Source organism: Nematolebias whitei, chromosome 17 (assembly GCF_014905685.2).
Source record: "Nematolebias whitei isolate Nwh7 chromosome 17, NemWhi1, whole genome shotgun sequence".
Lineage (NCBI taxonomy): Eukaryota > Metazoa > Chordata > Actinopteri > Cyprinodontiformes > Rivulidae > Nematolebias > Nematolebias whitei.
Genome location: NC_056514.1, coordinates 40,297,576 through 40,303,440, shown reverse-complemented (window position 1 = coordinate 40,303,440; position 5,865 = coordinate 40,297,576). Strand labels below are relative to the sequence as shown.

Genomic DNA, 5,865 nt, shown 5'->3' with positions numbered 1-5,865 from the left:
TGGATGGATGGATGGATGGATGGATGGATGGATGGATGGATGGATGGGTTGTTTTTGGTGTCGTCGTTTGTGGTGGTGTTGGTGTTGTTACTACAGTGCATACAAATCTGTCTCATCATCAAAATGGAAAGACATCAGCAATGACCCCAGAGAAGCAGCTGTTGCCCCTCAATCTGGGAAGGGTCAAAGGTCATTACTAAATTAGTTGGAGTTTATTGTTCCACAGAGAAAAAATTAACCACAAGTGGAAAACATTTAAGACAACTAATAATCTTTCCAGGAGTGAACGTTCCACCAGCTTCACCCTGAAGGTCAGACCAAGCAATGCTCAGAGAAATGAGCTCCATCTCAGAGTCTACAGGCCTCAGTTAGCAAGGTAAAGGTCAAAGGTCAGGACAGGACAATTCAAAACAAACTGAACAGCTTTTCTGGAAGAGCTGCAGGAGAGAACCTCCTCTTTAAAAACCTAAGTCAAGCTGCCATATTATTTTTTAACGTTTCATCTGAAAGATCTTTGGAACAAGAGACCGAAGTCAGATGTTTACCCATAAACAGTAGCAGCAAACGGCATAAGACAGACCTCAAACCAGCTGTCAGCACGGTGGTGGAGGGCTGATGGTTTGGGCTCCTTCAGTCACTGAATGGACCAGGAAGTTCTCTGTAGAACAAATGGTTCTGGAGTCAGATGCAAGTTCATCTGACAACTGAAGCCCAAACAAAGCAGCTGATCTACAACAGAACGGGTCAAGATAAGAACCAATGTGCTGCAATGGTGCAGTTAAAGTCCACAACCTCAACTCGACTGAAATGCTGTGGTGGACCTTCAGAGAACTGAGCAGCAAGCTCAACGGTGGAAAGAAGAGTGGGCCAAAATTCCTCTACAACCATGTGAGAGCCTGATAAAGTATTTCAGAAAACACCGACTTCTGCTTCTGGGTCAGGAGCTGGGACCATTTTTAATATTGTTTAATAAATAATGACTGTATAAGATTTGATGATAGATTGGAGTACATTTAGAACCTGGTAAAGACTAACATCAGACTAGGTCATGTCAGGATATGTAAAACCTTGGAATTGAAGAAATGTTCTACAACCAGGAAGTACAACTGTAGCTTTCTGGCAGTAGCAAATGATTAAAAATTTCAAACATCAATTTCCTTTCATCACCAAGGAGGTGATGCAATGCAAGCTGTCTTGGATGTTCATTTGACACTAGGGGTGCACCGATTGCAGTTTTCTGGCTGATCACCGATTTCTAAAAAGTCTGACCTGCCGTTTCTGATTTTGGCCGATGTTTCATTCTGTTCTGTCTTCATCCAACTATACAGAATGGAAGGTTAAAGCAGTATTGTTGCTTACTATAAACTTTATTGTAGCAGTATAGAACTACATAACAAGTGCCTAGCCCTTTCTCAGCCTGTGTCACACCCAAATATATCCCCCTGGGAACATAACCTGAACTAACAATCCACTTGTTACATCCTTTCTCTTTTTCCCCCAAAAATTAAACATTTTCTTTATAAACAAAATAAACATATTTGACAGAGCAATCGGATTTAAACATAGACACTTCCAAATAATGCATGTAATTATATTGGCAAACTAAAAAAGCAATTATATCTTCCTAGGTATTTAACCTCAAGTGCATATTCTGTAAAATTATCTTTTGATAATACATTCCTTACAAAACTAATTTATTGAATGAATAGCTCCCTTTACTTTCAAACCTTTTCTTTTTTTCTAATGCAACAATAACCACAAACATAGAAAGTGGTTAAACATGTAATGTGATAATATTATGTAGTATAGTCCTTCAAATAGGCCGGTTTCTTAACCTGACGACCAGACCTTGTAGTAATGGTGTCTTGGTCACCACTGTGATGACCACGTTCATCAGCTACCACAGTTTGTGTGTTTGTCCCTGGGTGTTCTAATGTTGAGGTTGGGCAATAGTTGTGCCTGAGATGGCGACGATCTCTTCTTAGGACACCAACCGACTCCAGCTCCACCTCATAAGATCTGGGACTCACTGGTCTAATCACTTTAGCCGTTTTCCAGGTTTCATAAGGCTCAAATGGTTGAACTCGAACACTGTCCCCTGCTCCAATCCAGTCTAAATCTCTTGTTGTGCGGTTGTTGTATTTCTCCTGTCTTTGTCGGTTGTTAATTAGTCTCTGTTTGTTGTTTGACACCTTAGGCTCCAACGGTGTCTCTTTTGTAGGAAGAAGGGTCCGGGTCCTCCTACTGAGAAGTCTCTGTGCTGGACTTGAGGTGAGACCTTGGCTCGGTGTGTTGCGATGGTCCAATAGGAATTCCCACTTTTGGCAGAACTTTTTAAACTCATGTGATGAGTATTGAGGTCCGTTATCTAAGATGAGCATATCTGGAATCCCCTGACGAGCAAAGTGTGCTTTCAGTTTGTGGATCACTGTGGTACTTTTGGTGTCTGGTAGAAAATCAACTTCCCAAAAAATTTGAATAATAGTCCACAGTAATCAGGTAGTCCTTATTGTGCCATGAAAACAGATCTGTTCCTACCTTGGCCCAAGGCCTGTAGACAGTGTCGTGTGGATGTAAAGTCTCTTTTTGTTGTTTGGGGTCCACTGACCTGCAGATATCACATTTGGAGATAAATGTCTTTATCTGCTCATTCATCCCTGGCCAGTACACACACTCACGTGCTCGTCTGAGGCAACCCTCCACTCCCAAGAGTGATGTATATACGACGGGTTAGGTCCGCTCTTAGTGCATCAGGAACTACTGCTCTTTCCCCCTTGAACACTTTTCCATCCTGAAAGCTCAGCTCGTCCTGAAAAGCGAAATAGTGTTGAATGTGTGGCTCAACATCTTTTTTGTACTTTGGCCATCCGGTCAGGATTAACTTAATCACTTCCTGCAGCTTTGAGTCCTCTGTTGTTGCATAACGGATGGCTGTCAGTCTTTCTGAAGAGATGGGCAGGTAGGAAATCATGTTAACAGTCTCTGTCTCAGACTCTGTGACCCCCTGACTGCTATCAGGTAAATAAGCTCTGCTTAGGGTGTATTCACACCTGATAGTCCGGTAGACTCGGTTCGGTTGGGGACCAATATTCATAACATTTTGTTACATTTGAGCTGGTGAGTTTGCATTCACACTGCACTGTGCAGTGGAGCCAACCTGTTGAACCAACCTGTTCCCCCGCTCGCCTGTGGGGGCGCTGCACCAAGAACTACTGAAAGAAACGACACAAAAACCTCTGAAGACACTTCTTCTTCTTCTTCTGGAACTAACAACAAAAACGGAGTGGCATCAAGTTTTATCAGTTTTAGGAGTTATATTTTGTCATTTTTCAACAATGGACTTAGCATGAGCAGAAGATGAGACAGAAGACCATGGAGAATATTATTTTCCACACAAGACAGCTGACGGCTCCATATAAGGTCAGAGAAATGTGTGTTTGTTTGCCCTGTGCTGTACTCCACTTCCTGCTTGTGGAGCGGGGCCCGGTCTGATTAAATTCATACTGTACTGGAACCGCGCTGGAGTTCTCTTCTACCGGACCGAGACCTAGGTTTTAGCCCAGGCCAGAGTTAGCCTTTTTGTTCCGTGACAGAGTTCGATGGCGCGTTCACACCTCCCCAAATGAAACGGACTTTCTAGGAAAACGAGCTAGAGTTCGATTAAAGCGGACTAAACAGGGCTGGTGTGAATGCACCCTTAGTGTGTCAGCTAAAAGCACGTCTCGACCAGGCACATAGATCACATTAAAATCATATTTCTGCAGCCTCAGTAACTTTCTCTGTAATCTCTTTGGTGCACTAAGCAGTGGTTTTCTCACAATATTTTCCAGTGGCTTATGGTCACTCTGTACAGTCACTTTTCTACCATAAGTATACTGGTGGAACTTTTCTGTCCCGAACACTATGGCCAAACATTCCTTTTCTATCTGGGCATAACCCCTTTCTGTGGGAGTCAGTGCTCTGCTTGCAAATGCTACAGGTTTCCCTTTCTGTGTCAAAGCTGCTCCTGGTCCTGTCTCTGAAGCATCACATTGCAGGGTTAGCTCCTCATTTTGATCACAGTACTTGAGTAGTGGTGCATTTGTTATTTTATCTTTCAGCCTTTCTAAAGCTGTCTCGTGCACCTCTGTGCATTCCCACATGTTCTCTTTGTGTGTAAGTTGTCTCAAAACTTCACAGTCTTTAGAAAGATGATCACAAAACTTTGAAAGGTAGTTTAGCACACCTACAAGCCTCTGTACAGCCTTAACATCTGTGGGCCTCAGCAGCTCACGGACTGCCCGTACTTTCTCTGGGTCAATTCGAAGGCCTTCTGCCGTTAATAAGTGTCCAATGTAGGGTACAGACTCTCTCCTCAGCTTAAACTTGTCTGCATTGAGTTTAATGTCTCTTTGTCTGCACCTCATTAGAAAACATCTCAAGTTTTCTTCTCTTAACAGTCTTTCCCTCATTGCAGAGCTATTTGTCCCACAAACAATGCGGTCCCTTATTAGTGAATCCTTAATGTCGTCAAAATTGCAGGTGCTGGCCAATACTCTTAAATCCATAACATATCTGTCAATATTTTCACCCCGTCCTTGGTCTCTAACAAAAAACTTGTGACGCTCGACAGTCTCATTCAGCTTCGGATTGCAATGATTATTAAACAGTGTCATCATTGAACTCACTGTTCCCCTCGCAGCTGTAGTACCGCTCATCAGCGTTGTCAAAAGTTCTCCCCCCCTCTCTCCAAGAAGGTAGCTGAACAACTTCACTTTAGTTGTTTCCTCTGCGTCCGGCATAGTGAGGTCTATATATAGTGTAAACTCCTCTTTCCAACTTTTCCAGGTCTTTACTAAGTTGGCTGAATCCAAACAAAGTGTAGGCGGTGGCCTGAGACCCTCCATTGTGATTTCTGTTGTTCTTGTCTGCTCCACCTGTCTTCTCCACAATGGCCAGCTGCTCCAACTCCAGGGCTAGGCTAACAACAAGTTAGCAGCACTTTTAGCTCTTCGTGACTCGGCACAAACTTACTTTTGCTGACTTCACGACCGCTGCCACCATGTTTCATTCTGTTCTGTCTTCATCCAACTATACAGAATGGACGGTTAAAGCAGTATTGTTGCTTACTATAAACTTTATTGTAGCAGTATAGAACTACATAACATGTGCATCTCCCTATCCCATTCTCAGCTTGTGTCACACCCAAATATATCCCCCATGGAACATAACCTGAACTAACAATCCACTTCCAACATTTTTCAGTCAGGTCATCTGGACAGTTCATTTTTTTGTGCTGAAACGTTTCGCCTTCGATCCAGAAGGCTTCATCAGTCAAGGAAACACACAACAAAACTGATTCTTCCTCCAACAGCTTACTCCAAAGTGGAACAAACCAGTTCTGCTTGTGATAAGATGGTGTCTTTGGCACGCCCCCTCCTCCATTGCCGGCCCTCTTCCTTGTTGACAGTTGTGTCAAACTGGATGAAAACAACAAAGTCTATGCTCAATAGTCCAGGTATACAATCAAACATTTTTCAGTCAGGTCATCTGGACTCCACTTTTTTTTTTTTATTACAGGTTTCTTCCTACCTTGGTGACACAATTTCTACACCTCATAACTTTTATGCTCCTTGCCTTCACAATCCTCTTGGAATAACATCCATCTCATTCTCCCGTTGTTTTCCTTCCCACTGTCCCTTCCCCATCACGGATTTTAATTAATTTTACTTTCCAGAAAACTTGAGTAACTTGGCTTCTTTCTCCCCAACATGATATTTCTCCTTCAAGGTGTTCTCTATAACACCAGCAGACGGACTTTGTAAGTCATAAGGCAAAATCTTGCAGCACATAATACAGATGCGCTAGATGCTACATGCTCCATTT

General features: G+C 42.9%; 1 protein-coding gene across 1 annotated transcript in view; it reads right to left on the bottom strand.

The window, feature by feature from the left end:
• LOC119424208 (gastrula zinc finger protein XlCGF8.2DB) overlaps nt 1-5,865 on the bottom strand; it is an 8,981-nt gene that overhangs the window by 1,637 nt on the left and 1,479 nt on the right. The window lies entirely within an intron of this gene.